This window comes from Littorina saxatilis, linkage group LG15 (assembly GCF_037325665.1).
Source record: "Littorina saxatilis isolate snail1 linkage group LG15, US_GU_Lsax_2.0, whole genome shotgun sequence".
NCBI lineage: Eukaryota > Metazoa > Mollusca > Gastropoda > Littorinimorpha > Littorinidae > Littorina > Littorina saxatilis.
This window is the reverse complement of record NC_090259.1, coordinates 4,348,867-4,373,380: the sequence shown is the minus strand read 5'-3', so window position 1 is coordinate 4,373,380 and position 24,514 is coordinate 4,348,867. Positions and strand designations below refer to the sequence as shown.

The window sequence follows — 24,514 nt, the reverse complement described above, 5'->3', positions numbered from 1 at the left end:
CTTGTCTGTATATTGACTGAAGAAAATTTGATTTGTTAGTCGTTATTTAAGCAAAGAAAACAAAGTCATAATACAGTCGAACCCACTTAATAAGAACATTGCTCATAAAAAAAACATCTCTAACAAAAAAGTACTTTCTTTTTTCACTGCCAAATACCTTTTTTCTTTCACTTAAAAATCTCAGAATAAGATAAACTCTGTTACAAGAAAGCATCGGTGATAACAAAAGAAGGTGTGTTTTGTATCACCCTTGTGTGTGTTGTTATAGGGAGGGGAGGTGGATGTCGGTGGAGAGGGGTTGCTTCGCTGGCTGCTTCAAGTTCAGGAAGTTTACAGAGTTTAGGAAAAGCTCCTACACATGGAATCTACACAAGCATTTTTGTTTTAAACCTAGTATTGTTTGCTACAACGTGCTTGAACATGAACATGCATTAATTGGAGAATAAAATCCTGTATTTGTTTTGTGTAGTAACAATGCGGTTTGTGTTATAAAAAAATAGGTTATTTTTCACCCAATTACTTGCTCATATTTAGGCCACATTTTTCAGAACTTGGTCACATAAGGAGAGAATGTTGTTAGTTGGCTTTCTCGATAAAAAGTTAACTTAAATGGGAGCTGTTAAGTCATCCTCACTGTTGCAGTTATTACAAAAGATTTTGTTGTTGACTTGGGAAAATTAACCGCAATTACGTTCCGCACACGAGTGCCTCTGCACAAGGGTCAGCTGCACAACAATTTGTCAAAAGGGCCTTAAATAAAACAAAAGGTTACCAATAGTCGGGATCTGACACTGTCATAGTACTTTTCGATGCTGAAACACCTGTCTTGTAAACATTTTCCTCGAATAGCAACTTTATAGAACCGCTCTGTCCATTTAAGTGTTGGGCTTAAAGATATAATACTTTAAAAGTTAAAGACATTATACCTTGATGGATGACGAACGCGAAACTTGAAATACAACTTTTTATCAGGCATGTGCATATGTGTACCAAATTTAATTGCATTTGCTCAACTTTTTCATATGATGACCAATAACTTTCTTTACAACCGTGTTGTATACTCAAGCAAATTGGGTTACCTTGTGTTTTGCCCAAATATGGCGATCACAGGTCACCTAGAAGATGTTTCTGACGCTTATAATACAGCAAAATAGATGTACAAACTGCAGACAAATCGCCATCTCTCTTCAGTTTTTTTTTTGGGGGGGGTTTCAGGTTTTTATTTTAGAGAAGAAAAGGCGTTGCCTTAGACATTGATCTCTCTCTCTCTGTCTCTGTCTCTGTCTCTCTCTCTCCTTCTCACTCCGTCTCTCGATAACACATGAAAATACACATATTAAGTCTCACGCACACACAGAGCCCAACCACACAAAATTACAAACATCCATTTATTATTGCATGCATAATCACGCGCTTGTCTACAGGCATATCAGGCAATGCTTTTTTAATAATAAGATTACATTGTTTTCCTTGGATACGAAAAAGAATTTGCCTAAATATTTCTTGTATTTGGCGTCTACGGAAAACAAAAACAGGATATAAGCGATATTGCCTTTTTGAAATTCTTTCCCATGTAAGCATGATAAGGACTTTAAACAGAAGACGATAATAACCCCAAAAACGAAAAAGGCCAGAACAAAATTCAGTATTTCCAGTTCCCCAAATTAATCTATTTTTTCCTCCTGACCCTTGACAATTTTTTAACCTTAGAAAAAAAATGATTTCACAGACTTTACAAGGGACGCTACTCTTCTATGACATCCAGGGGACACAGCTGGCACGAGTTACAACTATTAAAAGACACATGCGCCTGGATTCACATGATTTACTCTTGAAACAGAATTAAGTACCGACCTTCCAACCTTTTTCCCAATTCTCATCAGAAACAAACATTTTTATTTGTAGGCTTTAATAAGGTATTCCCCGTACATGGGTTTTTTTCAAGCACGAATACTACCGAGTGACATCTCCTATGTCTTTTAAAGTATATTCAAAATAAGGTAGAACGTATTGAAAACCTAGTGACAGTGTTCACCGGTGTTTCATAGATAGTCATTCTTTCCCTACACTGCCCCTTGTCGAAAAGAGTTGTATTGCTCTTACCCGCTGTGAACAATCTGTGCTTCCTCTGAGGTTCATTTTTGAATTACAATGTTTACACGAGGAAGAGGTATGTCAGACCTGTTTACCCCCATAAGTGTTTTGGAGTAATGCTCAGCCCCAAAAATAGTAATCCTGGCACAAAAATAGTAATCATTCAGCATTTGTCGCCAATTACAACGCACATGACAACTGTGTCTGCGAAACGCAATCATGCACCTATATCCATCATTCACAAACAAAACACAGTCAGTTTTTGTAGTCATCATAATTTCAAAGAAGATCACATCAAAAGCACATGCATCACTGATTCTTTTTCTTTTGCTCGCTGTAGGCCTTTTTCAGTGTGTCAAGCGCTTCTCTACTGTACTTGCGCTTGCTGCATGAGTGAGGGCGAGACTTCACCACTAGAAGGCTCTCCAGCGTCTCATCAGACAGACATGATCTCTGGTCAGTCATGTGCTTTTTCACCCCATTTTACCATTGAAAAAAAACAATGTCAAACATTTGAAATAATAAAAAAAAATTTTTTTTTTTATTTTTTTTTTTTAATGAAAATCGTAGTCTTGACACGGATAGCGGAATGGCGTATTTTTTGCAGAAAATCGTAATAAATTACGCCAAAATCGTAAGGGTAAACAGGTCTGGTATGTTAACTGACACTTACCAGCATTGAGTGCGGGAATGTCCGTTGCTTCGGCTTCTTTCTCTTCGAATATTTCATGTTTGAAGAAGGGAGACGATCCAACCAAATCTTCTCTTTCAACCAAAGCTGGAATTTTTTCTGAAAGACAATCACAACAAGAAGAGCAAACGCTCGATCGAGTCACTTTCGCAGTTCTGAATATTAAGCCCAACGTTAAGTTGTGTGTTGACGAACAGGAAAGGCTAGTTATCTCCCCTGTGTTTCCGATAACGTTTGTAAAAAGCTACAGATGTAAATAATTTGATGTAAAGAATAATCCTATAAAGTTTGAATCAAATCCGATGAATAGTTTCAGAGATATGATATTTCAATTTTTTTCCTTCAAGACATACCTGTGACCTTGAAAAAGGTCAAAGGTCACCAAAGCAGACGTCAAAGTGTAGAGGTCACTGGGAGTCACGTTCACATAAAATTTGAGCCCGGTCACTTTTATAGTTTCCGAGAAAAGCCCAACGTTAAGTTGTGTGTTGCCGAACAGAAAAGGCTAGTTATCTCCCTTGTTTTTCTGATAACGTTCGTAAAAGGCTACAGATGTAAATACTTTGATGTAAAGAATAATCCTACAAAGTTTCAATCACATCCGATGAACTTTGTCAAAGATATAAAATGTCTAATTTTTCCTTTGACGCTGACCTGTGACCTTGAAAAAGGTCAAAGGTCAACGAAACCATCGTTAAAGTGTAGAGGTCATTGGAGGTCACGACTAAACAAAATATGAGCCCGATCGCTTTGATAGTTTCCGAGAAAAGTCCAACGTTAAGGTGGTGTCTATGGACGGCCGGCCGGCCGGCCGGACAGACTAACACTGACTGATTACATAGTCACTTTTTCTCAAGTGACTCAAAAATGACCGAGTGAAACGACACTGTTTGATAATATAAATTACGAATCTCAGTAATTTCGTGTTATTTTTAACTGTCAACATATAAACTATCTTCGAATATCCTTGCCCCAATAAACATAGAACATGTTATTATCTCAAATGAGAAATTAATGCGTGGTGTACAGTATGCATATATCACAACATCGAACAACATACAACAATAGTAACAACATAAGACAATACATTTAGTGTGCACGCACAATACTTTTTATGATCATCTGAACACATATCCTTTCATAATAGTTAAGGGGAGGTGGGCCAGTGCACTACCTTTTTTTTTATTTTGAATGTTTTATTGTGTCTGAATGTTATTTTATGAAAGAAATGAACAAATGATGACAAAGAATAGTCACTTTTTGTATTTTCGGTTGCTGGTTTTTGTTTTACGCGACAAAAACAGTCAAAATACAGACAAAAGTGGAGTACAGGAGATACACGGATTTTCATCAGATGTGATTGTCACACTTCTAATTATTGTTTTATTTTATCCTTCTGGGTATGCTCTAGGGGATTACGAAGCAGATCTTGTTTATTATATTTATATTTGGAGTTAGGAACACTTCTTTGTTACAACTGTCAAACTTTAGGGTAACGCTTGCGAAATTATTTTTTGAAATAATCTGGATATGACTATAATAAAATTTCAGCAAAATCCCTTCGTAATCCCCCAGAATGTTATATTCTGCACAAACTACAAAAGAAAATATTGCTCTAGCTAAATTACAGCCAGAGAAATCGCGTAACCCAAGACGTAACCGTAGGCAAAATGGCTGAACTGAGAAAAACGACATTGAAGATTGAACACCACAGAAACACTATTGAAACAGACACACAAGGACAAAACTGTGTTATGAATGAACAGCTTAGTTTATTTGAATTGCAAACTACTTAGCCTTTAGCACGCCAGCAGAGAATTTATGCGTCCATCCCTTCTTTCCCTCTGTCAACCAGCATGGGGATACTGCTCCAGCGCTAAACGTGTATCAATGACCCGATTCTCGTTTGTATTTGCATGCGAGAATAACGGTATTTTTAACGGTAACTTACTTGAGCCAGAACGAGACTTATTTCCTTCCGTTATCTCGTCGATTTGTTGGTTTCCTCGAAGTTTTCTGCTTTTGTTTTTACATCGATACAGTACTTTGGTGCTTCGACAAGCAAGATGGAGGATGATGAGTTTGAAACTTTCGTTTGAGTTGTTTTTTGACAACAAATCGTACGTGGAATCTGAACGATTTACTGAGGAAGCTCTTCGCAATGAACTGTGTATCGCGGTGAAGAAAATGACACAGTTCGTCAAGACAGTGACGGAATTTACGAAAGTGCAGATTGATACAAACAGTTGCTGATCCAGTTTCGTTCGGGAAATGGCAGGCCCAGCAAACATTACCGATAATCTGACTGATGTTGGATACTTTCTCCTGTTTTTGTTTTTTTGCGTAGCAAATGCTCAACTTGCTTGTCGAGGAGATACTGCACAGAAACTGACTCAAATTCAGCGCAAAGCAAGCCAGTGCCGAGACGTAAAAAGTGTGCTGCATGGCGTGTTCGGAAATGGCGACCTGTGGATCTGCGTGGAGATCAAAGCTTTCCTCTGTATCGGAAACACCGACAGAATCCAAACTTTGGCCTAGTACCAGCGGAACTACTTGTTGTTGCTAACCGAACTAATAAAGACATTGTCCTCTTTCTTATTTCGAGCCATTGTTATCGTATCAAAGGTTGTTTCTCAAGGAAAAATTCGCTTTCGGTTGTCACCGATCGTTTGATGTGTAACCAGGATGTTGTCAAACCGAACGAACTTCGGGTGTTCCCGTCATGGCCGAGAGTCTCTTCGGTAGTTTCCGTATGCAAAATTCGTAAGCTGAGCATGCGCACTCACAAAGTAAACTGGTTCCCGATTTCGGTTTATGAAACGAACCAATGGATGTCGAGTACCTTCCAAATAAGGACATTTCCGTTCGATTACGATTGCTGCCTTTGCAACGGACAAGTGGCTGAGTGAATGGAACATTCATCAAAACACTGATGTCATGTTATAGGTCAAGAGCTGCTGCGCAGTTTCGTATGTCGTAAATGCACTGTTTTGCTGAGGACAAAGCCGTAACTAGCCTTTGAAATGAGACATTTTTTGGCGGGGGAATATCGACTACAGAAGACAATCAATGCCACACATGTTCACATTTTGTCTTTATTGACAGATAAATAGGACACTTTTGACAAAAACACCGACACACATGGATGATAGGTATGTTATAGAAACATAATCTGCTAAAATACCCAAAACAGTGTTTTGAACGATTTGGTCAATTTTGCACTGGCCCACCTGCCCTTAATGTGGGGTCCTGATTTGGCCTATTATGGTCCGCTGGACCCGAAAAGCAACAGCTAACTAACTACCTAAATAGTTAATGTCAGTACATTCTCTCTCTCTCTCTCTCTCTCCCTCTCTCTCTCTCCAGCACTTTGCTTTCCTCTGTACCAAATTTGGAGAACAGATATGTGACGCAATAAATCTATTGTGTCGTCGTGTTTGTTCTTTATTTGGCTTTCAAAGTTTCTTTCGCATTTTTAGCAACTTGAAGGGTGGGGAGACTTTTACCTTCATAGCCATCAGAGGTGTCTTTTTCCTGAATAAAGATGCTTTTTAGGCTTGATGAAGGCAAACTCTCAGCCATCGTCTGCTCCAGTGTAAACCTGGCTGACCTCGTATTGCCAAGCTGAAAATGTACATGTATCAGTATTAACACTATTGTGACTAGCACTGCCACGGCGTTAACGTCCTGCCTGCCCAAGCTTGCCACCAAGAAACTTCCCAAAAATCAGTAACTGTAAAGAAATCTGTCTAGCAAGCTTGAATTAAGTCCAATCACCACCAAATTTTGTGTACTAATTCAAAAATGGATGCCCCGTTCAGTCGTGCTATTTATAAGTTTGTCACGCGATTTGTTTTAGCAAAGGGGGGTGAAAGGGGGGTGAAAGGGGGATAATTTGTGTTTTTTAACGTTTTTTTGTGTGTGTTTTATTTTCCACTGCTTTTTTTAAAAGTTATTTTTTAACAGAAAGTATTATTAATAATGTTATAACCAAACAAGGTGTAAAACCTATGAATTAGCTGAAATATTGTTAACATTGTACACAGAAATAAGGAGACAGTACAAAGAAAAAAACAAGCAAATCACGCATTCACTCACAGCATCCTGACTCAAATGAAACAAAACTGTAACACTCACCAAATGATGTCTAGGTAATCCATATTGAATATAAGTCACATTTTCACAACAAAGTACCAACTGTCCACCTATGAACAATTCCAAAAGGATTTGAAGGCTCCAGCCATCCATTGTTATCAGTGCTGCCACGCCCCCATAGCTCCTGCACGATTCCGAGATACATGTTCGTCTAGCAGTATCACCCCCTACCACGTGTAGTTGCCGACTCGTACTAGCAACAACGGGACTGTTTCTTCCTCAATATCACTGCTATTATCGCTTTCTTGAGGCTAAAACGACACGATGTATCATGATCTACAGGATCCTCAAGATCCAACATCCGGAGAATCTCCTCCCGTGACAAGGCTCGCCTTCGATTCATTTTTTTTGTTCGAAAACACCACGCAAATCTGCATTAATTTGATCAAGCCGGAAGAGAAAACCACGTGTATCAAGGGAAACAACTCAATTTACTGCAAGCTTCAAAAACCGGGAAGCAATCACGAGTCGTGTACCTTGTATGTCTAATACTAAAATAGTCGCTTCCCGTCCGTGGGCGTTGCAGCGTTATTACTAATATAGTCGCATCCCGTCACGAAAGTATTAACACTGTTTTATTCAAAGAAAAGTCGACAGACCATTTTCATAGAATCTATCTATCTATCTATCTATACATATAATAAAAGAGAGTGTCTGTCTGTGTGTCTGTCTGTGGTCGCCATACCTCAGAGATGGCAAAAGATAAGCACAAGATATTTTGCATGCACACTGCCCTGGACCCACAAATGTGCACCTGGGTTTTAGTTTCTCCAGACATTGTTTCCTTCCTCGGATAATGACCCTCCCCATCTATCAATACAGTCTACATAGTGCAAGGGAGGTAAGTCATGCTTTGTCACCCACGGAAGGGAGGTAACTCTCATCAAACCAGTATACCGTGTCATTCTCAAGGGTTACCCCCCCCCCCCACACACACACACTAACCCTGCCCCCTGCTCCCCCTCCCTGCCTTCCAGATCATCGCGAATAATGTTTACGAAACGATCGCCTCAGTGAAAGATCACGAGAATTTACAGATTTCTCTCCCCTGTTCAAAAAGGTATGACGCGCTCACTCATGAGGTATGCGTGCTTTGATCAGACGGTAACTACAGTGGGTGTGAGAAGGGGAAACAAATCACGAAGAACACGTTGAACCAGCTCACACTGTCATTTTTCTTATCCACATTGGAATAAGATTCGAGAGGTTTCTGAGAGAGGGGAGAGCAGAAACACCCGGGCGAAGCCGGGCCTGACTGTGTCTGTCTGTCTGTGATCGCACCACCGCCGCTGCCGACGCCGCTGCGCTGCCAGCCCTCCAATCCTCCTCCGCCTCCCCCCCCCCCCCCCCCCCCCGAAGAGAGAAACTTTTTGTTGTGGCTTGGCTCTTCTAAAACAAGGGCAAAGCCCATACGACTCACATGCTTGACCTTGACCTTTACATGACCTTCAGGGTCATGGTCAAATAACTAAACCTAGTAATGACATCATACACTAAGAACTGCTTTACACATTTTTCCTACCAAAATACATGTGACCTTGACCCAAGGTCAAGGTCATGCAACACAAAGCTGTTAATTCAAGACATAGGAAGTACAATGGTGCTTATTGGCTCTTTCTACCATGAGATATGGTCACTTTTAGTGGTTCACTACCTTATTTTGGTCACATTTCATAAGGGTCAAAGTGACCTTGACCTTGATCATATGTGACCAAATGTGTCTCATGATGAAAGCATAACATGTGCCCCACATAATTTTTAAGTTTGAAACAGTTATCTTCCATAGTTCAGGGTCAAGGTCACTTCAAAATATGTATACAATCCAACTTTGAAGAGCTCCTGTGACCTTGACCTTGAAGCAATGTAAACCAAACTGGTATCAAAAGATGGGGCTTACTTTGCCCTATATATCATATATAGGTGAGGTATTCAATCTCAAAAACTTCAGAGAAAATGGGAAAAATGTAAAAAATAGCTGTTTTTTAGGCAACATTTATGGCCCCTGCGACCTTGACCTTGAAGCAAGGTCAAGATGCTATGTATGTTTTTTGGGGCCTTATCATACACCATCTTGCCAAATTTGGTACTGATAGACTGAATAGTGTCCAAGAAATATCCAACGTTAAAGTTTTCCGGACGGACGTCCGGACGGACGACTCGGGTGAGTACATACTCACTTTTGCTTCGCATGTGAGTCAAAAAAAGTCCCCCCCCCCCCCTTTCAATCCCCAGATCCGACCCCCCCACCACCACCACCCCCATTCCCACCACCACCGCTGACTCCACAACTACCACTCCCACTAGCCCTACATCATCAACACCAACCCAACCACCATCCCCAGCACCCCCATCATCCCCCATCACCACCACACCAACCCCTTCCTTACCCCCTAAAAGAAAAAAGAATTATAGCAATCTCGATGTCATCACTGCATGTCTACTAAAACCGCTACATTTCGTCTACAACACATCAAAGCACACGCCGCGAGAGCAGAAACACCCGGGCGAAGCCGGGCCTGAATGTGTCTGTCTGTCTGTGAGGACAGGAACGCGGTAGTGTGCATCTACAATGCCTAGGAGCCGCAGATATGCACCTGGGTTTTAGTTTCTTGATTTATTGTTTACTTTCTCATATTATGGACCTCTGCTTTATTGAATACAGCCTATATAGTGCAAGGCCAGTTCAGTGCCTACTGTTCACCTGTAGTAAGCACATAATGCCAGTAATATTAGAGACTCGCTATTGCTCCTACGTTTGTTTTCGAAGGACATCGAAAAACAAGAAGGGCAAAGCCCATACGACTCACATGCTTTACACATTTTTCCTACCAAAATACATGTGACCTTGACCCAAGGTCAAGGTCATCCAAGGTCATGCAACACAAAGCTGTTAATTCAAGACATAGGAAGTACCATGGTGCTTATTGGCTCTTTCTACCATGAGATATGGTCACTTTTAGTGGTTCACTACCTTATTTTGGTCACATTTCATAAGGGTCAAAGTGACCTTGACCTTGATCATATGTGACCAAATGTGTCTCATGATGAAAGCATAACATGTGCCCCACATAATTTTTAAGTTTGAAACAGTTATCTTCCATAGTTCAGGGTCAAGGTCACTTCAAAATATGTATACAATCCAACTTTGAAGAGCTCCTGTGACCTTGACCTTGAAGCAAGGTAAACCAAACTGGTATCAAAAGATGGGGCTTACTTTGCCCTATATATCATATATAGGTGAGGTATTCAATCTCAAAAACTTCAGAGAAAATGGGAAAAATGTGAAAAATAGCTGTTTTTTAGGCAACATTTATGGCCCCTGCGACCTTGACCTTGAAGCAAGGTCAAGATGCTATGTATGTTTTTTGGGGCCTTGTCATCATACACCATCTTGCCAAATTTGGTACTGATAGACTGAATAGTGTCCAAGAAATATCCAACGTTAAAGTTTTCCGGACGGACGGACGGACGGACGGACGACTCGGGTGAGTACATAGACTCACTTTTGCTTCGCATGTGAGTCAACAAGGTAAGAAAGAAACATTTTTTCATTGTATTTGCTACATTGTTGCTATACGTGTGTACGATGATTTGAAGCGGGATTGTTGCTACTTTGTGCACCCGATTGAGTCTACAGAGGCAACGGAAACTCAAAAATCTCTAAACAATTTCGAATTAAAAACATAAGACTTTGTTTAATTCATTCCAGGAATCCAAAACGTTACCCAGTTTATTATACTGTTCAAAAAAAGAAACGCATAGCTTGTAATATTTGGTTAATTTAGTTATATGGCTACAAGGATATCCACCAAACTGCAGAAAATGTTTATCTGGTCGTCGACCTTTCGTCCATTGTCACAAGTGAGCTCTGCACGTGACGCATGCGTTATCAGTGGCTACAATGTCAAAATTGCTCATTTGGCATGACCATTCGTCATGCTTCAGTGTAATCTCGTGAAACTCGGGGAATATTGAGCTCTCACCATGTCTTCCAAAACCCATAAAAGCGGATTGTTCGCCACAAAGAAATCAGACGACAATTCAGCGACGAAAGATGGCCCGATTGAGCAGAGAAGACCGCCAAATTGCATTGGGTCGTTTACAAGCAGGCCAAAGTCAAAGTGCAATCGCCAGGCACTTCCACGTGTCCCAGAGCACCATCAGTAGACTGTGGGTCAGGTTTCAAGCCACTGGCTCCGTTGCTGACTTGCCACGAGCGGGAAGACCAAGGGCGACAACTGCTGCTCACGACCGCTTCATACGGCTCCGCCACCTCCGGAATAGTTTCCTGTCGGCCTCATCTTCTGTCCAGGCTCTCCCCGGGCCACACCGATTATCGGACCAGACCGTGCGGAACCGCCTGCATGAAGCTGGTTTGAGAGCTCGCAGACCTCACAGAGGAGCTGTCCTCACCCGCCGCCATCGCCAGAACCGAGTGCAGTGGGGCAACCAGCACCTTCGCTGGACCGTCCGGAATCACTGGAGACACGTGTGGTTCAGCGACGAGTCCTACTTCCTGCTCCAGCGACATGATGGTCGGAGGAGGGTCTACCGGAGAGTAAACGAACGTTACGCGCCCAACTGTGTGGATGAGGCACCCGTTCATGGTGGTGGAGGCGTCATGGTGTGGGGGGCGATCAATACCGCTGGAAGGAGCACCCTGGTGCACGTCCAAGGGCGCATAACTGCCCAGCGATACGTGGAGGAAATTCTGCGCCCACACGCCCTTCCTCTTCTAGCTGACCAGGATGCCATATTCCAGCAGGACAACGCTCGCCCGCACACAGCACGACTCACCACCCAGTTCCTCACCGACCACCATGTCCAGGTGCTTCCCTGGCCATCCATGTCGCCAGACATGAACCCAATAGAACACCTCTGGGATGAATTGGACAGACGTGTGCGCAGGCGAGAAGAAGCGCCGGCAAATCACCGCGATCTATTGCAGGCACTTCAGGAGGAGTGGGACACCATCCCACAGCAAGATATCCGGCATCTGATCCAGTCCATGCCCAGAAGGTGCCGGGCAGTTGTTGCTGCTCAAGGCAGTCACACCCCCTACTGACTTGACAGCCTCGGCACCCAATCGTATTGATTGACTGATTGATTTGAAGATGCAAATGAACTGTGTGTGCATTCAACTGTGTCCATACCAAATTTCAAACAAATAATCTAAATATTGGATTTTCTGTTAATTTTTTAGAAAAATAAAACAAATTTGGCAAGTAGCAACTATGCGTTTCTTTTTTTGAACAGTATATGTTTACAGTCAAGTTCTCACTCGGCTACACTTTGTGCACCCGATTGTAAGTAGAACGGACGATTTTTTGTTTACAAACAAAAAATATTGTATTATATATCATTGGAAAGGTCTTTGCGAGACAAAAACAATGGTACCAATTAAAAGAGGGTATCTTTATTGTGTCAAAAGTTACACCTATTTAAGCATCGTTGGGGCCTGGAAAACGTGTTTCCAAATTTTCGTTTGATGTTAACAGTATGAAATGTCCTATAAACTTGCTTCAGAGAGCAATTGGGGTAAAAGTGATATGCCCTTTGAAAGATCTTTTCCAGATGAACACACTGATACCAAATAATCAATTGTGTATCCATAATAAAAACAAGTAGTCAAATTCTGTCCGACAAGATCCAGAATAAATGTCACAAAATTAGAATAGAATAAATGTGTTAGGCCCCCCCCCCAAAAAAAAATCTGTTTAGGGTAACATGACTAAAAAGTTGTTTTTTTTTCCTCAAATGTGTTTTCTTTTTCTTTTGTGATGTTTTACATTGTTTTATGTTTTTTTTATTTTTTTTATTATTTTTTTTTTTTAGGGTTGGTGCCAAAAACGTAGGGTCGGTCAGGCTACACTAAACAGACATATTTTTTCTTTGGGGGGGGGGGGGGGCCTTAGAAAAGTGATTATCACACTAACCTAAAACAACAGCTTCAGGTTGCCCTGCTCGTAGTCCTCCAGCAGATTTTTTTTAGCTTTTGCAATTTTCTGATTTAATCAAATGTCATGCTATTCAACATGCTGCTTTAGGGCTGATCTCTGAGGCGACGGTTGGGGGGAATGGTTGCTGGTTTATGTCACCCTAACCCTAACACTAACCCTAACCAAGCACACTAGGTCAATCATAGTCAATTGTGGCGGCTGACCTCAACCTATTTCAAGATTCAAGAAACCTCAAGAAATGAGCTCAAAATTGAAAGTGCACAGTATTATTCCAGAGAACTAATTTGGCTCTTTTGAAGCTTTTCTTCTTCTTCTTCCAATGTGTGCCTCTGATTAAAACTTAACATTCCTATAACCGTTTAAAAAATGTGCTATAGTTACATGTAAAACCGAAAAGAATGCGCGCAAATAATGTGTTTGGAAATCGAAAGTAGAAAAATTCAAGGGGAGCAACTCAATAATCGTAGAAAGGGACGTAACTTTTGTCAATCTGAAATGGCAGCCAACCCCCCCTCGTGTGGGAAACCCCCAAGAACTAATGAAGGCCGCCAAGTAAAAGCCAACTGTTACTTCCAAATGGTAGAAAAATGGATGAACTAAACCCCGATTGTTGCCCTATGCTGCCCACGGTCATTGAGAAAAGATATGAAGTGTTAAAAATAGCGTATTTTCATGCTAACAGTACTATTTTTTTACAAAAAAATACAAGAAATGCTAAACACCATCATGTTGAGACGCCATTTCTGTAACGTGTAGATCACGTGTGAATAAATTATAATATCATTAAATAAGTAAAGTCAGAAGGCAAATTTGCGGTGACATGATATTTTTGTCGGCTTCCACCATTGTCTCTAAAACCTACTATAGTAAGTGTTTGATATCATTGAAAAGAGCGAAATGTCTTCTCTCTAGACATACCATTCTGATTATCGACGAAACTACAGACTCATTTATATTTCCTACTACAAATGCATTGTTTACATGGATGACACGTACGCGTGGCCCCAGCCTCGCAATCGTCTGTCCTCACTACCGATTGAGTCTACAGAGGCAACGGAAACTAAAAATTCCCTAAACAATTTCGAAACTAAACAATCCTTTACTCCTATGCAAGGTAACCATAAATTAGAATGAAACAAAAAAGGAGGACACCGGAGAAAACTCCATATGTCCCCGGCAGTCAATCAGACGATCACCAGAGACGTTTTCCACCCCCCAACCCACGTCGAAAACGGTCTCGCAACATGGCGCAGGCTTGTCTCGACATCCTCGTCGCCAATGTAATATTTTACACGGGTTTTACGGGATGCCCATAATGTGCCCTTGGCAAGTATGGCCGTCCGTCCCTAGCGGCCATTATCTACTGGAACGGCAAGCTAAGCACAGGCGTCTACCCAAGTGACTTACTTGATTATGTGAGCATCCCTTGCGGGTCGACATACGTCTTCTGGTTGTGGTTTTCTCTGATATACTGTAATATTTTACACGGGTTTTACGGGATGCCCATAATGTGCCCTTGGCAAGTATGGCCGTCCGTTCCTAGCGACCATGTTCTACTGGAACGGCAAGCTAAGCACTGGCGACCATGTTCTACCAAGGTACTTACTTGATACGGGGATCCCTTTCGGGGCGACGTAACGTCTGTTCTGTGTGATTTCTCTGATAAACTGCGCCGTCCCGTTGGCGATTTGCCGCCTTGTCGCCTGATTGGCCTACCTCGTCACGTGGTCCGTCAATGGTCTGTCATTCGTCAGTCGTGTCATGTGATCAAACCCCCCTCTTTGCAACTAAGTTATTTCCCTTACATTCCTCCCCGTTTAATTAGAGCCCCTTTTCCATTACAAATTATATTGCAAATCAAATCTCCTCTCAACTATAATCCTCATTTTATTCATTCTAAAACAACATTGACCCATTATGTTACTTTACGGCACTTAACTAAATAACGTTTTAAACTTGTTCTTCCTTATAAACTCCCACTATAATGGTGCTGCAAATAATGCTATTATCTATCAAAATATATAGTGTTCCATTTAACTTTATCCTAACTGTACTATGCCAGGCCAGACTGTTTAGTAACTTAGCAAAAGTTTATATTTTGCTGACGCCACTATTGGAAATTGATTCATACAATGCTTTAATAACTTGTGTACTTTGTCAGAAGATTTGAGAATACCACGGCCCGCTATGGAATTATAGAAATCTCAATGTGAATAAAAAGAGTACATTCCCCAATATACATTAGATGAATTTAGGGAACATAAAACCCACTTTATATCAATTACAATCCAAAACTGAACAGCAACAGTTCAGTGTTTAACGGGTATCAAACATTTAAGTCCAGCTTACCTTCTAAACCATTGAACAAGGAGATATATTATATGTAAACAAATGTGGAACAAATTTGTAAAACACAACCGAGTTCAGCTTACCGGCTGAACAACAATTCAACAACAGTAACACTTTTTAAAAGAACAACAGAACTTCAAAATCTGGGTCCATCACCCAACACGTGGCCTCCACTGGTCTCCAATTGCCAACCCAGCTGGAAGACACAAACGTCTTCACAACATGCACCACGGGCAACAGTGCTTCTATGGGCTGCTTTAAAAGACCATTTAATGACGAATATTCAATTCATCAAGGGGACCGACGAACCTCGTCAGCTCAAGACCAAAGCAAAGGACGCGCCCGTTCGTTCTCGAACAAACACCCGACCGACGCACCGGTAGCGAAAGACCATAACGACCCTGAAGTTTATATGACGTCTTCAAATGTGAGAAGAGTCACTACCTCTCCACTGGCCGTTCGTTCACGTACAACCACCCGACCGGCGCAACGGTAGCGAAAGACCAGAACGACCCTGCAGTTTATTTGACGTCTACAAACTTGAGACGAGTCACTGCAATCATGGTTTCAGTCCGAGTCCACTAGCTGTAAACACGCGACTGATACGGCTTGACTCGGATTTCCAGCTGCACGGATTCACTGAGTATATCTTCCTTCTTCCTACCTATACCCCTTTGATCTTACCATGCCAGGCTGCAACGCCGGCTACCTCAAAGTGTTTTAGTGTTCCTGAGACTTTCTAAATTCTTCCATTTCCACAGCAATACCGTTCTTTACATTTCCATCATCTTTCCAAGCCATTTTTTCTTTTCTTTCGCCATTTCCATATTTTTTCCAGGACAATGCCTTTCTTTCCATGGCAATGCCATTTTTTCGTTTCTTTCCATGTCCCGCATCTTTTCAGGAATGCCTTTCTTTCCATGGCAATGCCATTTTTTCTTTTCTTTTCATGTCCAGCATCTTTCCAGGACAATACATTTCTTTTCATGGTAATGCCATTTTTTCTTTTCTTTTCTTTTTCCATTTCCATCATCTTTCCAGGACAATGCCTTTCTTTCCATGTCCATTCTCTTTTCGTGGCAATACCTTTCCATTTTGCAACACATGTCAACATAATCCTTTCCAAGCATCTGCTTTGTCTTTGTGTACTGCTCTTGTTTGGGTTTTTTAAACATCACTGCAGACCTGAATTGTTCTTTTTATCAGCAGATCAGCAGCTTATATGATTTTTATTTGGGTATCTTCTTTTCATATGTACGAGACACCCTCTTCATTCTTATATCAAACTTCAGGCTTTCCTGCTACCTGCAGAAATAGAAACATCCCCCATCGCACGTGAAGTGCTTCGTTACACTAGATAACTGCATATATGTGCACGTGCTTGGCCACTCTTCTTTTACCTACAGTTGGTGCAAAACCACCGAACACTGCAGGGAACTTGAGCTGCTGGGAAATATTTGAGTATCTCCTTCTTTGGTGTTGACCTATAAAAGCTTCTCTGGGGAGCACTACCAGTATTTGAAGACAGGCCCCCACCCTTAGGCTGTTTGCGATAGGCATTTTGTGCAACTGTCTCCCTTTTCACCCGTTCTGAAAAACAGGACCACGGAGTGTAACTGCTTGCTGCGGTGGTGTTCTGAGACACAACTATTCTCAGCTACCCGACCATTAAAGCTTCAGGTTAACTGAGCATATCGGTCTCAAATTCTGTCTCCACCCGCTGTGAAAACGGGAACATGGGTATGGAGAATTGGACTGCCACTGCAGTTCTGACAATGTTAGAAACACAAAGACCACTCTCACGTGACTACGGATCGCAACTGTCAATGTCCTGAGACAAAACTTATCAGATTCAGTCTCAGCTTCCCAACACCAGGAACTTGGTGTTGAACTGAGCGTCTTGGTCTCAAGTTCCTTATCCTCCCGCTATAAAAACGGAACCATGGGCACGGATAAGTTCGCCCTGCCACCGCAGTTCTGACAGTTTTACAGATGACCACTATCACGTGTCACTCAAAGCTTGATGTGATCTGAACGTCTTGGTCTCCACTTGCCTTTGATTATGCTCCGTGTTCAAATGCACCATTTGCCGACAGTGTGTTTTAGTGACAAAGCGCCATTTTCTACTCGATACCCGGCGAAACGAGGATTTAGAGCGGCTCCGTCTACACCTGTTAATCAGTATTGTTTAGGAGTTCAGTGCAGCCGACACAAACAGAAATACAGCGGTCCAGAAACAACTGGTCGCCCGGTATTGTTTGTATCCTGCAGTTCAACTGCAATCCATTTCTTACGCGAAGAATACTCGGAAACGCTGTTGAAAGTTTCTCCCGACAAACATCGCGACTTCTTATCACATTTTGATATTTGTTACGTACCGTACCTGTTTGCTGTTAAACGGTCTCGTAAACTTATCATTCCAATATCCTATTATGTATATTTCTTACCCAGTTCTCCACCAGCCAAAAAATTATTATCGATGACCATGAATTAAGGTGAATGTAAGCAACTTAAATTTCAAAGCGTAAAATGCACAATGACTAATAATGGTCTACAGAATGAATGCCTTATACTTTCAATGAATTAATCGATCACTGTGAAACAATGTAAACAGTGACTACATTACCCCCTAAATCAATAAAGTGTTGTACACACACGAAATACAAACCAATTAAACCACTAATTTACAGTTCATCCAAAACGTGTTTGATGTTCTTTAATTTCTTTCTTTCTTTGTTGTTCTTTTATTCATTTACATTTTCTTTTCATTAGTAACCCCGTGAACAACCATAATTATATGGAACTGAGTGAAATGGAAATGAAGTGATACTCCTTCATGAATTTACGTCACAAGCTTACGAAAACAAACACAGTCGACGTCACCCAAACCAAGACTACGAGACTGGAGTTCCGCAATGCTTATGATCCTGGGTTGACCAAGACTACACCAACAGTACAAACGCTATACCCTGATAGCATGCTAACGTTAATTTAACGTTAATTTAACGTTTGCATGGTTAGATTTTGGTTTACGGTTAGCATTAAACGTTAAATTAACGTTAAATTAACGTTAGCAGAAAAACGGTTCTAAAGCAAACGTTAAATTAACGTTAAATTAACGTTAGCAAGCAAACCGTTTTCATGGCAAACCTTTTTTAAACGTTAATTTAACGTTTGCCTGAAAACCAATATAAAACGGTTTGCATTGAAACGTTAAAATAACGTTAAATAAACGTTTACACATAACCGTTCAATATCAAACCATTTTTAAACGTTAATTTAACGTTTGCCTGAAAACCAATATAAAACGGTTTGCATTGAAACGTTAAAATAACGTTAAATAAACGTTTACACATAACCGTTCAATATCAAACCATTTTTAAACGTTAATTTAACGTTTGCCTGAAAACCAATATAAAACGGTTTGCATTGAAACGTTAAAATAACGTTAAATTAACGTTGGCACATAACCGTTCAAAATCAAACCAATTTCAAACGTTAATTTAACGTTTGCCCGAAAACACAAAAAAACCGGTTTGCACTGAAACGTTAAAAAAACGTTAAATAAACGTTGACACATAACCGTTCAAAATCAAAGCAAAAGCAACACACAAAAAAAATGTTGTTATTGTTGTGGTGGTAACATTGACATTAACAATAACAAGCAACAAAAAAAAATTTGAAAAAAAAAAATTTGAAAAAAATAAAAATGTAAAAAAAATAAAATTGACATATTATATCAAAAACAAACGTTTCAAAAAAATGTATTTGTAAAAAAAAATAATTAAAAAAAAATTACCATAATGTAACGTTAAATTAACGTTAGTTTTATGTTTTATGGCTAACGTTTATTTCATGTTTTATGGCTAACCTTAAATTAACGTTAGATTTAGGTTAGTTTGCTCATCAAGATAAACGTTAAATTAACGTTAACATTTAACGTTAATTCAACCAAAATAAAACCATAATATAACGTTAAATTAACGTTAATTTAACGTTTACCGCTAATATCAATTTGACCAAAATAAAAGTATAATACAATGGCTGTTTGAACGTATTTTTCACGTTGAGTGCAAACATTAAAAAGAACCCCCCAAAAAACATAATCAAACGAATCATAAGGAAAATAATTTTATTTAATTTTTTATTTTGCTTTTTAAATTTTTTTCTTATTTGAAGATGCATTTCCCATAGTCTTTTCTGTCTGCTGTTGTTGTAGTGTTATATATGTAGCTAAAACCATGTTAAAAAAAGACAAGCAAACACCAACATGTAAAGTCAAATCAAAGTTTGAAAAGGGTTTTTGGTGAGAACGGTTTGCAGCTAACGCTATATGATCTTGTTGTATTACTTAATCCGGAGAGCATGCAGGCTGTTGATTTTTTTTTTTTTATCTCTGTCTCATTGCAAGGATGGTACTGGCCAGGTCTCATATTTTGAGCCAAAGAGTGTACATGCTAACATAAAACAAAACAAGAAAAATAAATAAAACCATTAGAAACATGTTTTGACAATATGTTGTAAACATTTATTCATCATTCCTTGATATTTCCACAATATAAAAAATAAAAAATAAAACCATGATAAAAATGTCAAAAGTTGAATCAGTTCTAAAGTTTCTAGAAGTGAGTTTGGATATATATATATACCACACTTTTAGGTTCTGTACCTAGAAATTTACCAATTCTATTCCATCTTTTGGGTTTAAAAAGTTCTTTGCAGATATATATATATTATACATCCAAAATGATGCCACAAGAGACAAGGAAATATGAGGTTATTTGCAACACCACCAGCAGAGGAAGAAGTCGCTCACTTTGCAGCAGCAGATAAAAAGAATTGTTGAATTTGAAGCAGGAGCAGACACAGAAGTTGTTGAATGTGTAGTATCTGCAGCAGACAAAGAAGTTGTTGAATTTACAGCAGACGATATATTTGTTAAATCTGCAGCAGCACACAAAGAAGTCATTCACTTTGCAGCAGCTCCAGACAACAAGAATTGTTGAATTTTAAGCAGGAGCAGACACAGAAGTTGTTAAGTTTGCAGCAGGAGCAGCAGCAGACAAAAAAGTTGTTGAATTTGCAGCAGACGATATACTTGTTAAATCTGCAGCAGCAAACAAAGAAGTCATTCACTTTGCAGCAGCACCAGTCAACAAGAATTGTTGAATTTTAAGCAGGAGCAGACACAGAAGTTGTTAAGTTTGCAGCAGCAACAGACAAAGAAGTTGTTGAATTTGCAGCAGACGATATATTTGTTAAATCTGCAGCAGTAGCCATGGAAAAAGTTGTTGATACAACCAGTGCAGACGATGACATGTCTGCAATAGGCGACTTTGAAGATCTGCTCCACATGCTATGACACCTGCAAAGACAAAGAATGCAACAATCTTAAAACATAAAGAATTCAGTGTTATTTGAGAACTTCAGTGTAAACACTATAATTATGTCTTCTTTGTTGGTGTTCTTTGCTGAACATAGAACTGAAGGTAAATAAGGTTTAAATTGTCTTTGCATTATGCCAATATTGTTGAATTTACTTCTGTGAATTTGCTAACTTTGATAGCATCATTCTGTGTTTGAATGAAATGCTCTATGTCAATGCTGCCTGGCACGGACAACAGCCCTACCCACCCGTCCACCCCCACCCCACCTACACACACACAGAACACCTTCCCAAAAATGTTCCCCAGACTAAGACAATGGAATGTCAGTTGGACCTTGACTAAAAATATGTATAGGTAAAGATGTCCCAGCTACAACAAATTGTTCTGTCAGAAGACCTCCTACATGTCGAAATGATGTGATGGCCGACCAGCCAAGAATTACATACATATCAATGACCCTATGCTGAGGCCTGACAATAACACTGCCTTCTCTCAAATATGATTTTCTGTTATATAATAATATGACTGCTGGAACATTCATCTTAGCGTTAAACAAGGATTTTACCTGCAAACACACACACACACAGTGACACACACTTACTTGGCCTCAACAGCCAGAATGTCGGGGTTGTACCTTGTAGTTTACATCCCTGTGAATGCTTTCTGTTCCATCCTCATGGTAATTCCTCCCACCCTGCAATGAAAGCATTGATGTGTGAATTGCATTAATTACAATAGTCTAAACACACTCAAATCTTTACTTGTTAATGAAGACAGAGAGATAGAGAGTGGGAATGGGGGGGGGGGAGGGGGGGGGGGGGAGGGAGAGAGCAGTTGTCAATCAAACCTTGTTTTAAGTGTCTTTGAATAGATCATTTTCGAAAATTACTCCCCATGCCTCTCCTGAGATCTCTTATTTACTGTACAGTAATGCATTTGACCTGAAGCTGTAAGATTGAACAGTAAGTGCCCTGGGTGCACATGTGTGGAAAGTATCAGATTGAGAGAGAGAGAGAGAGAAATTTTCAGATTGAGAGAGAAAGAGAGAGAGAGAGAGAGAGAGAGAGAGAGAGAGAGAGAGAGAGAGAGAGAGAGAGAGAGAGAGAGAGAGAGAGAGAGAGAGAGTAACAGACAGAGTCTAGAGACAGAAAGACACAGAGAGAGACTGAAACAGAGAAAGAAAGAGACAGAAGGCAGGAAAGAAAGAGAGAGAAATCCACCTTTCCAATCGTTATGCATGATATTGCTTTGATATTTGTGACTCGTATGAAAAATAAGTCAACAATCACAATGCCAACGGATCGTGAACTATGAATCACAACATTACCTGAATTTCGTCAGTGCTGAAAGTTCCATTTGCCATTCGCCTCAGCGTCACAAGATCTGTAGTGTGTATTCCTGATATGCTGAAGTGTAGCATGTTATCTTATACATGTATCAGCAGTCACACTGACTTTGAAGTTGCTAGCGTGTTAAAAACTGTCACAGAAACTTTTTTTAATTTCGATTCCAGTTCCACAGTGAAAAGTTTGAGACTGAGAGTAATGTCCCTTGGCGATCAAGGGAGGTCACTCAGAATTTTCGTTTCTAGTTATCGAAGGACGTAACGGCAAGTTGTGCTGATGAGGAAGATTGGAAACTGGCACTGGCAGAACTTTGCAAGAGCACTATGATACACCAACAGAAACGAACCAGACTGGACAGTCCAATACTAAGACCGAAGGCGCAAGACATAACTGGACTGGTTTCAAGATTTTTACAAACTTTGAGTGAGTATTCGTATTGCCTATGGAACTTGGAAGATAGATTTGCTAATTATTGAGACTAGATCAGATGTATTTTTTATCTCTTGGAATACATGACTGATGAGACTAAAAAGTTTGCTTTGTTTCTTAGGTGTGTGTGTGTGTGTCACTGTGTGTGTGTCACCGTGTGTGTGTTTAGGTGTTTGCTGTTTTTCTTTATTGTTGTTGTTGCCTGAAATGGTGATTTCAACAAACACAACAAACAGTGATATCGTTACAAGGTGTCATTCTGGTGTAAATAAATAGCTTTTATTCTTTCAGATTATACCACAAAAAAACTGTCTGCATTTGGTGGGGAGGTGCCTTAACTGGTCAAAAGAAAAGTGAGCTGATTGATGGCATGGCCGTTCATCGCATTTGGATGGGAAAAGGCAAAACCAATTTCCATTCTTCAACAAGCTGAAGGTTTGCATTGGAAAACAGTAAGTGGGTTTTTTAAATGAGTTTTCAATGTAACTGACAGAACAATTTGTTGTGTAATTATTATATAATCAGTTGTGTAATGCTTGCAAAACACACACACACACACATGTACACACGCATCCCCCATCCCACCCCACCCCTTTCCACATGTATATATACATTACATACACACACAAACTCCAATTTGAACTGTACCTGTTTCAGTGGTGGACCTTTCTGGTGACCTGTAATTACTCAACTGTCTGTTGGAACATATTATATTAGGGAAAATAATCTATCAATGTGCTTTTGTAAATTTGTTGGTTAAATCAGAATTACTTTCAATTCTGTTTCCAGTCCTTTGTGCAAATTCGTATTAATTGGACATTATTTCTTTCAGATGAAAAAAATCCTGTCTACAATCGGAGAGAGAGAGGTGGCAATGGGAGGGGGCCACAGTCTGAAGGATGGCTGTACCAAAGCATGCAGTTGGAAGGGGACAACCCATCAAGGTTTACAATTGTCAGCTTTGAAAACAGTGAGTTCAATTTGGTACATGTATAATTATTGCTTGCAACAGACCCACAATCCACCCACCCACACACACACACTCATATAAATTCATATATCAACCGTTTCTGTATCAGTGATGGACTGGTATGATGAACTTTTCTGTCTTTAAGTTTAATAACATTTAGGAAAACATGTTGTCATTCTGTGCTTGTTTGTTTTTGTTTTTGTGATAAGGCCTAAAAAAAAAAATAGGTGTGGTTACGGTAACCCGACCTACCCTATTTTTTTGGGCCGACCCTATAACTTTTTATTACATTTGTCAAAAAACAACCAAAAAAACCCAAATAAACGAGTGCAGAAAACGCAATGCAAGCGAAAGCGCCCGAGTCGCACACTTATTTCCCTGTCAACTAGGTTTAATTTGTACACGTTAGAAAAAAAAAGTGATTGCCTACCTTCCTACCCTATTTTATTTTGGCTATGTTACCGTAACCACACCTATTTTTTTTGTGTGCCTAACTGAGAATCCTTGTTCTCATTCCTGTGCACATGACATGTATTTATATTGACTTTTATTCGCTCAGATAACAAACAAGTCTGCAATTGGTGGGAAGGTGTCTGGACTGGTGGGAAGAATGATGAGTTCATTGATGACAGATGATTGTACCAAAGTCATTCAATCAGAAGGGGGAAAAAACATCGAAGTTTCCATTGTCTGTGCTGAAAGTTCACACTGTTGACCAGTAAGTGAATTGTTTAACTCAGTGTCGTCTTTTTTACATTTAGTCAAGTTTTGACTAAATGTTTTAACGTAGAGGGGGGAATCGAGACGAGGGTCGTGGTGTATGTGCGTGTGTGTGTGTGTGTGTCTGTCTGTGTGTGTGTGTGTGTGACCAAGACTACACCAACAGTACAAACGCTATAGGGCATGTCCAAAAAATTAGCTCTCTCAACGCTTGAAATTAAAACACAAATTTCTTTATTTCGGTACGCTGGCTTTGTTGTAGAATGTTCATAATCAATATTTTATTTTCCTCACTGAGTTATGTCCCTTGTTTAGCAGTCATATTGTTTAAGAGGATTTCACTGTGCATGAAGTGACGTTTTTGGTCACTTTTTTTAGATTCGGGTTCAGTACAATCCAATTTTTTTTGTAAT

The 24,514-nt window shown here is 40.0% G+C and overlaps 1 protein-coding gene and 1 long non-coding RNA gene across 3 annotated transcripts in view; one reads left to right on the top strand and one right to left on the bottom strand.

Annotated features, from left to right (window-relative positions):
• Positions 1 to 14,744, bottom strand: part of LOC138948259 (uncharacterized) — a 486,513-nt gene extending 471,769 nt beyond the window's left edge. Inside the window, exon 1 of the transcript XR_011449944.1 lies at positions 14,507 to 14,744. The gene's annotated coding sequence lies outside the window, so the exon portion shown is untranslated. The remainder of the gene's footprint in view (positions 1 to 14,506) is intronic.
• A 7,214-nt stretch (positions 14,745 to 21,958) lies between these two features.
• LOC138948268 (uncharacterized) lies at positions 21,959 to 24,232 on the top strand. Of its 2 annotated transcripts, none has more exons than XR_011449952.1 (3): positions 21,959 to 22,863; positions 23,244 to 23,355; positions 23,941 to 24,232. It is a non-coding gene; the product is annotated as an uncharacterized lncRNA (long non-coding RNA). The 2 variants fall into 2 exon arrangements; XR_011449951.1 differs by having other exon boundaries at positions 23,244 to 23,381.
• Positions 24,233 to 24,514: the final 282 nt, after the last annotated feature.